Source organism: Chenopodium album, chromosome 11 (genome assembly GCF_948465745.1).
Source record: "Chenopodium album chromosome 11, dcCheAlbu1.1, whole genome shotgun sequence".
NCBI classification, from domain to species: Eukaryota; Viridiplantae; Streptophyta; class Magnoliopsida; order Caryophyllales; family Amaranthaceae; genus Chenopodium; species Chenopodium album.
The window spans coordinates 6717408-6730871 of record NC_137844.1 but is presented as its reverse complement, the minus strand read 5'-3'; the positions used below and the strand labels follow the sequence as shown (position 1 = coordinate 6730871).

The following is a 13464-nucleotide window of genomic DNA, read 5'->3' as shown; positions in this document are numbered from 1 at the left end:
AAGGTAGTCTTATACTCTAATGACTTTTGACTACCACAATTTTTTAAAATGGACAGTTGAGATTATTTATTTTATTTATTCATTTTTAATTAGTAATTTTAATTATTTTAAATATATTTTTATCTTCCAAAAATTATTCTTTAATATTTTCGAAATTCTAGAAATAAAAAAAATATATTAAATAATAAAAAATAATTACTAATTAAAATAAATCAAAAAACAAATAATCTCAACCGTCCATTTTAAAAAATTGTGGTAGCTAAAAGTCATAAGACTAAAAAACATAAATCTACATGTGTTTTAAATTGTTTTTTCCGCTAATATTTCTATCTTACATTTGTCACAACAACATAAGTCACCTTCTTATCATTTGCTAGGATAACTCATGTGTCGGTAACATAACACTTTGGTTGAGATAATAATGATGTTCCACGTCGACAGAGGGGGACCTTCCACCGGAGTCATTTGAGGCCTGGTTTCCCATAAATTATTGTATTTAATTAGTTAATGAAATAAAATAACCTATATTTACTTATAAAATATTGAAAAATAATTAGTTTTGAGCAAGAGGTTAAATATTTAAATTCCGGCATCTTTAATGTTTTCAACCAAGATCCGCCACTGCATGTCAAGACAAATGAGTATTATTATAGGTACAAATATTATTTGGCATAGATTTTTTTTTTTTTTTTTTTTTTTTTTGCATTTTCAACTTTTTTCTTCTATAAATAGGTTGGTTTGTGTTGATTAGCATCACCAAACATACACTATCCTAATCTTAAAGGCTATAGCTCTTTTACAAAATATATATCATCAATATGAAGCAGGCAATTTTTCTGGTGCTCTTGCTTGTTTTGGCAGCAGGTTCTTTCTCCTCCCTTGAAAATTTAATAGTTTTACCTAGTACTCGTATATTCTAGCTCCACAACATATTTTTCCTTTGAAAAAATAGATTTAATTATTGTTCAATACAAAATTAAAGGTTATGATATTTTGAATCAAAGAGGAAACAATAGTGCTTTAATTTTTCATACTACTACGTAACAATTTTATTTTTATTATTGTTATTAGTAAAAACGTAATTCTCAGTCTCTCATGGTATATTTTATGAAAATACCATGCGCTTTATACTATCCTTGTTTGAATAACAATAGTATATGTACCTCACTATAGTGACGTACAATGTTATTAAAGGTCACAAACTCACAAATAAAAACGAAGACAAAAAAATTACAAAGAGTATTTGATAACGTGGACTAATTCATCGATTTCACATGAAATTCGACTCATTATCAAAGCTATGGCATGTATTGAATTACATTAATTAGCGGGATTTGTAGTTTTCTGTGTAAATGATGTGATTATATTAGATTATTAGGCCTTAGTATGTACATACGATCCTTGTATATTAAACTTTTTTTTTTTTTTTTTTTTTTTTTTTTTTTGAAACCCTTATTAAACTTTATTGTGAATATAATAGAGGAAATTATTCTTTACAGTATACTATATATTTTTTTTATAGCCGTTTTTCATTATAAAGGTTGATTTAATTTAGTGGATAGTTTAATTATAACCCTTCTTTATATTCTCATTCATCTCCAATGAATTATAAAGAGTATTAGGTATATTAAGTCTCTATATTAAAGATAGTTGTCTACTTCAAACTTTCAAAGACTCTATCATACCTCCAAAAGCAACTTCTATTATCTTATCTAAAACATTATCTCTATCCATCTCTAGAAAGTCACATACCACACACACACAAAAAAAAAAAGGGGGGGGGGGGGGGGGGGGGGGGGGGGCTTGTTTTGATGTCTTGTTTTCATTGTTAACTTTTTATAATTGTACAACCATGTCATAGAAATTCAATTTAATGGTTAAAATTATGTGTTAATAACATAAAATCTATGATAATGATATTAGTATGATACAATCATTAATTGAGGATTATGTATAATTTTTTGTTTTAATTAGTTAATTTATAATAAAAAAGAATTTAATTTCTATCTATCACTCTAACCTGACTTATTTTTGTTCAATTTCTCCTTTATAATTGGGGGAAAAAATAGAGATTGCGCCGAAAATAGCAGAAGCAAGGACATGTACTACTCCTAGTCACACATTCAAAGGAATATGCGTTAGCAGCAGGAATTGTGAATCAAATTGCAATTCTGAGAGATTTCCTAGTGGAAGTTGTCAAGGCTTTCGTAGAAGATGCATGTGCAGCAGGCCTTGTGAATAGTAATTCACAAGTCATGTTATCGTCCATTCATCTACGTACGTTGCAGTTGTTGTCGTTGCATTAAGAGTTTTTCTCGTGAGAAGAGTCTTTTAATGTTTCATTTTCTTTTCTTGCTCCCTATGTTTACAAGAAAAAGTACGTTGATGTAAAAAAACATTAAGGCTTGGTATTCGTAAAAGATATATTGCTTGAAGGCTACTAGCCGGCCTATTGTGTGTAATAATATGGACGGTTTTGTATCTTTGTATTTGTACTTTTAATATCATGTCATCACTTTTATTTACGTATATATAAATAATACTTGATCTATTATTGAAAAAGATTGTATCACACAACTGAGATCATTGTGAGATAAATCTTAATTAGGGGGACATTGAGGGTGAGAATATCATTACACTTCATGCTCCACCCTTTGATTTCTATATTTTTTATAAACAGAGGCAGTATTATATTTGTTGCATATATAATACGAAATACTTTCAACTTATCAACTTTTATACAATATAGAGTATTATAAATAATGGATTATTATATCGATTGTCATATTGGTACGATAAAAGGTTTGGAAACCTACATGTTGCATTTAAATTATATTATGGAACTTGTTTTTACTTTTAAAAGGGAAATATTGTAGAATGAGAGTGTAAAGGGTGAAAGTTAAATTATAAAGTAAATTAGCCAAGAGGGGGAGATTAGCATGCAAATTGGTACAGCTTCAAAGAACGATAGGTTTCTCAAAGTAAAAATATGAAAGTTTAAAATTGAACCAGTTGAAAGTGATTAGATGAAAATGATGGAACTATGGAAGGACTACAAGGTCTACAATAACTCAAAACGTCTTAAGTGCTAGAACATATCTTGAACCTATATGTTTTTTGAGGACGATTTGGCACGAGGGTCTCGTTTGTGCGGGGTTAAGGGCAACTAACTCTAGTTCTAGGATTGTAGGGCAATGCCCCAAAACTTGGGGTACATTGGTTTGAACTTATTTTTGTAGCATAATCCATTTGATTTTGGGAGCTAGTATAAAAATCCTCGAGGCCATTAGTTAAAATCATCTTATAACATTAAGAATCTTTTACCAAAATAGCTAATTCAATAAAACTATTTACCAAAATGGCCAATTATAAGTTTTAATTCCGAAACTAGCTAAGTTGGTGATTTGGAAGGAAATTATTAATGTTCTTTGTTTTTCGTTTGAACCTGTTAGGTTCAGTTTTTTGGGTTTTGTTTTTGTTTTTTTTTTTTTTTTTTTGGGTTGGAACAAATTATCTTCATATCTTGTGCACTTACAACAAAATATATTACGAGTAGGTATTATCTCATTATTGAGCATAGGAATTAGGAACCTCATTAGTATTGTATACGAGATAAGATGAGCCATATTCAAATTAGAGGAGCAAGATTGATTTACCAGATCAAGCAATCAAGAAGCAGATTGTTCTTCAAACATATTCATTATTATTGTTCGCCATTACATATCACATAAATATATGCAAGTTTGTTTTTATCATACACATTAAACTCAACAATATTCAAAATCAGCCGGCATTAGGAGATAGTATACAATTAGCAAACATAAAAAAAAATAAAAATAAAAATTAAAAAATAAAAAAATAATAAAAAATAAAAAATAAAAAATAAAAAATGAACAATATCTTAAAATCCCTTATTGTCATATAAATTTGTGGTTGTGTGAATAGAGCAATATTACTTGAATTTCCAAATTTTTGTGATATGATGATTATGATCTAGATTTTTTTTTTTTTTTTTTTTTTTTTTGGTGGTGATATTGAAATTAGGGTTTCTTATGAGCTATCATTTACATATATTAGTATATGGCTTCTAAATCTTCTAATTAAAAAAATCTATTTTTTTTATTTATTTTATTAAAAAAGAACCAGATCAGTTCAAAGGGAAAAAAAAAGTATGGAGTAATTAATTTCTTTCTTGTTACAAAAAAAAAAAAAAAAAAAAAAATTCTTTCTAAGTTAATAGTTTAGCTAGTTTTGGAATTAAAATTTATAAATAGCCATTTTGGTAAATAATTTTGTTGAATTAGCCATTTTGGTAAAAGATCCTAACATTAATATGTATGATTATATGAAAACATTAACATATACCTTAAATATTATGTATGTGATGGATGTAATTTGTGTGTTCATTATTGATGTATACAAAAATTTATATTTGTATGCATCTGTATAACATTAACAATAGCAAGTCTAGCATTATTAACATTTTTTTTTTGTTCGTGTAAGAGGCGAATCTAAATTATTAAATTACAGAGTATAAATTAACTAATTGTAAATTCAATGCATGTTTCATATAACTTTTGTTTTCTTATTGTAAATAAACTAGAATGTACCCGTGTTAAATCATATTAACATATTGTGCATGAAATAAAAGAGAATGTATCACTCTACAAGGCATGAGTCATTATTTTTTAACACTTTTTAAATTTTTTTTTTTTGAAAGATCAGGATGGAGTTTGAATACTTGTGAATTGAAGTTAGAATTGACTACATACTCTATCTATTACAAGTATCAAATTATCGTATAAAATTTGCCAAAATGGTGGGACACAGTCTTACTTAGAGGCCCCTTACTAGATCTACCTATGCCGCTATGCGTGGATCGTGTTAAGATAAGGTATGTTGGCATGTTGCGCAGCTTGCGCGGCTTAAAGTCCATGGATGTCTACCTTTTTTTTTGAGGGAATGTCCATGTCTACTTTGCGACTTTGTGTATCTCGTGCGAAAGTAACGAGAAGGGAAAGCATGCAACAAACCGGTCACGATCTTATTTAATATTTTTATAGTGGTCACTTGAAATATGATTATTATAGTATTTTAATGATAAAATAATATAATTAGTTTATTTTTTCACATTATAATATGAACACAATTAATATTTTAACATCTACAATGCAAAATAATTTTGAAAATTTAATTTAATCTAGGAATATCTTTTATACTCTATCACCATATATTTTATACCAAAAATAAAGAAATATATACTTTATATATTACTTGAAGAAAAATAAGTCAATCATGATCTAAATAATCATTAATACATTACGATAGTCATATTTTAATCGACCATTAAAATTTTTTGTAATCTTTTATAGTTTAGTTGTTTATAAAAATAATACTATTATACTATACCACAATATTCTCATGGTTGATTAAGTTAATTAAACAAGTATTCCATAATACGTAGTGAATATCTGTAATGTTTGCAACTAGTAATGAGTAATATGATGTATTCATGTATTATTTGATGATATAGATAAGGATAGTTCGAAGGATCTGAATTGGATACTCGTTCTATTTCTAATTGGATTTGAGCTGAATTTACGTTTGAAGCATATATTCATAGATCTTGAAGAATTTCTCTTGTTGCATATTTTATTACGGAGTAATTAGCAAATTATTATAATAACCGCAATTTTTTCTCATACACCATTGAATATATTAATGATTATAAATTGTTTAAATTTGACATCTATGTAATTTTTTTTTTCGTATATTTTTTTTGGTGAAAACATTGACACAAATTTTGAACGTAAATAACTTTTGAAAACGACTTAACGAGGTGTTGTACTATGTATAGTAATAGTCCCATTAATTTAATTTATTATTTGGGGTGAACTGTTGGTGGAGGACAAATCATTCATACCATTAAAGGAGTTGTAAGAAGAGATATTTAGACGATATTGTAAGCTATTGGAAATAATATTATAATAATCAAATAATTCACTACCTTTTTTTAATTTTTTTAAGGGGAAAATTAATTTAGTAATTAGTCGAGTATTAAAGAAAAAGGAAAATTTGAAGATAGGGTATGATTATTAGTGTCTAAAGGAGAAAGCATCCATTGATATTGATATAGAAGACAAAAGGTAGAAGAAAATTAGAAAATATCCAAGATATAAAGTTGGCAAGTAGGACGGAGGACCACTAAATATTCATTGCCGACATGCACATTTCAAAAATTTACGTACTCATAACAGTAAATAATGCACCATCAAAGACTCGTCTTTAATTGCCAAAAAAAAAAAAAAAAATTCTTTTATGTGGTCACACTTTAAACGTTCAATTGATGATGATGATGATATATTGATATGAGATTTAACTTTCTAATTGTAATGGTGTATTATTTCACTATTTATAGTATACACATTTCTTTGACTATCTTTTGTTGCTACGTATTTAATTTATACACAGGGAAAAGTATATATTTGTTGTGTTTATTGTTCTTCTCATTTTATTCCTATAAATGTTAATTACAATTGAATGCAATTAATAGTATGCCACCTCAAATTTAATATGGTTTGGTGAGATAGAACTACAAGAGCTAGCTATCAATAAATCTCACAAATTTTAGGAAAAAAGAGTGAGGGATAACTCAGGTAGTTAGAGCTTTTCTTCCGATTTTAAGGGATTATGAGATCGATTCTCATCACCCGCCTCTATAACTTTTTAAACAAGTGTTCGGAAAAGACAGCGAGCTCTAACAAAGTAGAAGTAAGCTAAGTAGTCACATTTTGAATACATGAATGTATTGGCATTACCTCGACAACGTTTGTTTAACTTGTCATCAAATATGACATAAATACGTACCCTATTAATTAAATCACCTACATAGGAAAGTAAACCTTTCAAACTAATCAATCATTGTGGGATTGATGTGTTGTACTTGTAAGTACTCGTAAATGTTGAATTTAACCCATGCTAGGTTGGAACGAGCTCTTTGGTTCAATTAGATCAGACGATACTTGTCAAGAGGTCATATTCATAAGACATATACTCTATACTTCATATCATGTTTATTTTACAAGTGTAAATTTCAATTTCAAAATGGATTCTTAAAAATCCGAATTTCATCTCAATTTTAGTCAATTTAGACGCTAGAGTAGGATCAATTATCATTATTGATAGGTTTAAATGCCCGAACCACATACACCAAGCGTTTAGCTAGATATTTCATCGGGTCATCTAAATATCGCACACAATTTATGTCGGTAGATGCACATTGGGCTTTGGGCCTAAACAGACTTAACACTTGCCTCGTCAGAAGCTTTTTAGCACCAAGACATAATAATAGTGTCCCGTATTATTTCGGCATTATACCTTTAAACCTTTTCAATAGTGTATTTTTTTCTACTATAAATAATCGTTACTTTGTCTTAGTTTCATAACAATTAATCTTATACATTTATATCATACTCTATAATTCTATAAAGATAATTATGAAGATGTCAATGAGGCAAATTGCTGTGCTTTTCCTTGTGTGCTTACTTGTCTTGTCAACAGGTTAATTTTTATTTTGAGCATTATACTTGGTTTATTTATCGACTTTTGATTTATAGATGAAACAATACGTTAATGTGAAGTTCATTTCAATCTATTAGTGAAGTACTACGTACGTAGATAGAGTAGATACTTCACTAATATTTTACTCGTACGATATATGGATTAAATGACCAGTTCTTTTCTTTTTTTGTTTTTTTTTTCAAAAAAAAAAAAAAGAAATATAGTTTATGCTGTATTAGATTTCAGACATACTGTATATAATGAAAAGGGTGTTTAGTATAATTATACGTAGCATGACTTCAATCTCACGCATGCATGCATGCAAATTATCAAATTTTGATTAATATGGCCGCAAATAACAACAAATTAATAATATATATCTTCATTTTCTTAATTTTTGTAACATTTATGATTACTACTGTTAAATTTTCAATGACTCCGAAGATTTAATTAGAATGAGCAATGTTATTTTAATGTTTACGAGTAGCAGATTACTCCTATAAATTAAAATTTAATTTGAAAATATAGCTAATAAATATGAGTAATATAAAAATATACTAGTAGTTATTTTTAAACAATTTTGTTGTTGATTATGTGACGTGCAGAAGACGCGGGTCCAAGAAAGGCAGAAGCTGGAATATTTAGCAGGAAGAAATGCAAATCTCCAAGTAAAACATTCAGGGGACCTTGCTCAAGGGACTCCAACTGTGACACCGTTTGCAGGTATGAAGGATATCCCGCTGGAAATTGCCATGGTCTTCGCCGAAGATGCATTTGTTGCACCCATGCTTAATAATGCTCCATCGTTACCAAGACGTACATACTCTCTTCATCTGGAATTAATAAATAGTTTCCTCGTTTGAACTATTAAGTACTAAACCTAGACGATGCTAGGGTACGTGTACGATTATGTTACTAGCTCCATGTAGTAGCATCTTGCAATTGTTGTTGCTTTATGTTGTTGTGTTGTCGTTGTGTTGTCGAAATGGTAATGTGGTGAAATTAAAGCTACTAATATGTAATGTATTAGTAGTGTTGTCCCCGTGAAAGAGAGGGAGATTATTGTTGAATAATAAAATTGTTTGCATGAATGGAGCCATGCATGCAAGCTTTGAGCAGTTGAGCCTAGTCTTTTATGAATATTCTACTTATCCATAATGTGACTGTTGTTGTTAAAATCCAAAAATATTACATGCTATCTTGTTACGACTTACGAGCATGTCACCTTCGCTCCACAATGAAAACTTTGGTCAGTCCAGCACATTTTGTATGCAACTTGCCACACTATATGTCTATATGTGGTCTCTTATAAAAAAATAAAGTAATTAATATAACTCTGACTGAATAACCTCCATTTAAAATACATGGACACTTCACTCAACCCTCGTAACATTGATACTGGTTTGACACGCGACAACACATCTAGAACAAGTACACCTAAAAACTTTATCTAAGTTTTTTTATACTACCTCCGTTAACAGTTATTTGCAACATTTGCCATTTTCGATTGCTATCTATTATGTGCAACAATTTTTTTTCTTTCCACTTTTAGTAACTTTTTGCCAACAAAATGACCATATTACCCTTACTTAAACAACTTAGACATCTAAATAAATCACTAACCTGATTGAACTCTTTACCTAATGAATCTGATTAATTATTGTAATCATTTTCACCAATAATCATACATCTTCATCAAAATCATTCATATCCCTAACTCTTCTTCAATTGAAATCTCCAGAATTTAAACCCTAATCCTTCATTTTTGTTCATCTTCCCCCTTCCCTCTCATAATGCGATTTGGATTCGTCTGGTCGTGGGTCCGAGTTCGTGGGTTTGGGTTCGTCTGGTTTGTGGGTCTGGGTTCGTGAGGGTAAGGGGTTTTCAGACCTGGTTTGTGGGGGTTGCGTGAGTTTCGTGGGGATGGGTTCCAAATCTGGTCGCTTTTCTGGGTCCGTGTTGATTAATTTGCTGGGTTTGTGGCGGTTTTGGATGGATTCGTGGTGGTTTGCTGGTTCGTGGGTGGTTTGTTGGATTCGTGGTTGGGTTTCGACGGTTTTGGCTGGGTTCGTGGTTGGGTTTCGGTGGTTTTGGGTTCTAAGTGTCGGTGGGTTGGGTGATTCTGGTGGTTGTCGGTGGTTTCGGTGGTGGTTTTGGTTCTGGGTTTCGGTGGTTATGGGTTTTAATTTTTTTTTTTTTTAAGTAGGATTAATACTTAACCAAGTGCCCTTACTTTTCAATAATCATGCTTTAAAAGATTTGCCTAGGAGTCCAAGCTACCCCCCTTTGTTGCAAATAATTATTAACGGAGGTAGTATATATATTCGACCGTGTCCTACTATGATACAATCTTTTTGCCTTTTGTCTCACTATCTCATTTTTTCAATACTTATTTTTAGAAAATTTAAGGAAAATAAGAGAAATAAGGTTAGACTTAATACTATGGATGCCTTCGTAGCTCCTTGTTATATTAAAAGAGTATTCAAATTAAGGATTTTTTTGACTTTTACCACCAAAAAAAACCACAAAATTGTTTTTAACTACCAAAAATTTTAAAATTTTTTTTTTTTACCACCAAAAAAAAAAATTAAAAATTGTTTTTTACCACCTGTTGTTAAAACCCTAACAGAATTTTAAATTTTTCGATTTTCGTGCCAAACACATGGTCTTTAGGGGTTTTGGGGGGCATTTTGGTCCTTTGGCTACAATTTGAGGTCAGAATTGACAAAAGATGATTGGAAATGCTTCTTTTTACGTGGTTAAAATACCTTGGTTTGCGTGAAACACGCAAACGAGGCATTTTCGATATTTTTTGTCAATTATGACCTCAAATTGGTTCCATAGTACCAAAATGCCCCCTTAAACCTATGAACAACATATTATGTGCACAAAAATCGAATTTTTTTTTAAACCGTTAAATTTAACGGTTTTCTGATGGTAGATGGTAAAAAATAATTTTTAGAATTATTTTTGTGATAAAATAAAACTTTTAATATTTTTGGTAGTAAAAAATAATTTCGTAATTTTTTTTTTGGGGTAAGTATAGAAAAATCCTCAAATTAAATAAATATTCTTAACATGAAGAGTGTGATGTGGAATGACAGTATAGAACTAGCGAGATAGGGGAAATAGATCAACTGTGTAAGAACTTTATGCTGATAAGTTTGATAGTTTTTTTATTGGCATTAAAATATGATAGTAATAATAAGTAATATGATATTTACGCAGTATATAATATTGATTAAATTGTCAAAAAAAAAATAACAAAAGAAAAATAAAAAAAAAATAAAGCATGTTATATAAATTTTAACATACCGTATCAGTGTCTCCTATACTGAGATTGAAGTTTTTTGTATGTATTCGTTTTGTATCCGTATCCGTTCTCGTGCAACCTAGATCTCTTGTAATATATAATGAGTTTAATGACCGTGTAACTCCGGCCATTATGTAACACTGACTAAGTAACCCATAAAACTGACTGAGTAGCCTTTTATGATGACTGGTCACACTAGCACATGTAAGAATTTGTACGTGTTTTTGCCAAATAATTGTTTAGAGTTACAAAAATTAATTGTAGTGCTTTTGTTTATGCGTGAAGAATTTTTATATTGTACTTCTTCGTTCCTTATTTTTTGCTCCATAAGAGTAATGACATTTTATTAACTTTTGATTGGAAAAAAAATGATGAGAGTAAATATTTGGTTCTATATGTCCAAAAAAATGAAATAATGGAAAAAAATAATGAGTATAGAACAGAAAAAGAAATCAGGCAAAAAATATAAGGGACTGAGAGAGGATTTATTACTTGGGTAGTTGGGTTACTAAATAGCCACGTTACCACGTACCGTGTAAGGTGTAACAATCTTGAATTCTTGATGGATATCATATATGTCTTAACAATCTTGAATTCTTGATGGATATCATATATGTCTTACTGCTTTATTGATTTCATACATGTAATTCTAACATCTTTAAATAAATAAATACAATTAATTTTTAAAAAATCTTTCATCAAACTTTTGGTAAAGTAAATAAAAATAGAGATACGAAGTCTATCTTGTCAATTTATCATTATCGTAATTTGAATTTTGAAGCAAACACTAAAGCAAACCACCGACGGTTTGGCGTAGAGAATGAGTGAATGACCGAACCAATCAAAATATATGGCCTACTTAATTGGGTAATTGGTGTTAGCTTTTTACACTTGTGCACTCCATATCCATTATAATGTGCTATAGCACGTATTAGTATAATACGAAGAATAATTGTCTAAATTTAGGTGACTCCAATGACAATAATTCTTCTATGATTGATTGGGGAGTTTGGTGGATAATTCCTATCCAAACATTCAAAAGTGAAATGGAACATATTAATGCATATACATTGGTTTGTCTATATTATTCTACATAGTGTTAATCATTTAAAATTTTAAATATATTATTAAACATCACCTTATTGCTCCTTATTATTTTTACTCTCTCCGTCCCATCAAAATTTTATTCACCACTTTTCATTACGATGGAGTTTAATGTTTATGGCCCATCATCATGGTGGCTTAGATACGCGTCTTTGCCATAGAGGTGACATCCAATGCATATGCCACCACCATGGTTGGTTAATTGGAGTGCAATAAACGCTAGGTGCCTTTGCTAGTTACAAAGTCTAGTTACTGTATTGTTTGCACCTCATCCTGGTGGTGGCACTTGCATTTTTGTAGGTGCCCTCACCATGGTGGGATGCAAACACCGTACCAGACATCATAATGGTGGTAGATTTTATCTATCCTTAATTATTCTTCATTTTACATGTTCATTGTTGTCAAAGGAGGTGTATGATGGTGGGCGTGTATGTAAATGCTATTGTGTAAGAGGATTAGTTTATAATTGAAATTCAAATCATGCTAAATTATTGGAGCAAATTTTGATTTACAATTTAGGTCAAGTTCTAGGAATCAATTATTGACATTCATACCTACCTGAGCCACATATATATCTTATGATGGTTGATTTCAATATAGACCAAATTAAATTTGATTCTTAGTGTAAGATCAATTATTGAAAAATTTCTAGATTCATACTATACAGAGATTTGATTTAACACCCTTGTGGTATACTAGACTATTAGACTTTAACAAACTAGTAATAGTCGGGATTCATCACACTAGAATCACTACGCTTCCAACATGTACCATACATTTTAATGTTTGGCACGATATTTTTTTAATAACAATATTGGCACGATATTACTACTAGGTATATAGTAGGGACTATCCAGAGTCCCAGACAACTCACACGATGTGTTGGTGTATGCACATTGGGTAGGTCTACGTGCGCAAATCAATTTGCAAACTTGCTAATTTCATATTCTTCTTCCCACATTTTCTAGAAGAGAACGACAACACAAAATTTATTTATTAATTTTCTTGGAGAAATTCATTTTAAACCACATTATAAAAAAATTTGGTTTCATAATGTAAAATAATGATAATGTAAAGGTTAAGTTTTAGCCAATCAATTGAAGTGTCCCATATAGTAATTTGGCATGTACCTTTTTAATATGGAATATTTTCTCCTATAAATAACGTTACTTTGTGTTTTTCTTTGCATAACAATCCTATACAATTTTAATTATTTCAAAAAAAAACAAAAAATAAAAAACCAATACTAATAATATAAAGCTCAAAATTGCAAATTATGAAGCTGGCAATGAGGCCGTTTGCTGCATGTTTCCTTGTGTTTTTACTTGTCTTGACGATAGGTACCTAATTCATTGATTTCTATCCTTACTTTCTTGTAAATTATCATATTATACAGTTAAACTTTATGTGGCACCATTTTATAGATAGACATGAAGAAAAGCAGTCCTAGCTAGAAAATTCCTTTTATTGAATATAGATTATCATTT

The 13464-nt window shown here is 29.8% G+C and overlaps 1 long non-coding RNA gene across 1 annotated transcript; it reads left to right on the top strand.

Moving 5' to 3' along the window:
- The first annotated feature begins 461 nt into the window (after positions 1 to 461).
- Positions 462 to 2483, top strand: LOC145567264 (uncharacterized). The gene is made up of 2 exons (XR_014095535.1): positions 462 to 864; positions 2070 to 2483. It is a non-coding gene; the product is annotated as an uncharacterized LOC145567264 (long non-coding RNA).
- Positions 2484 to 13464: the final 10981 nt, after the last annotated feature.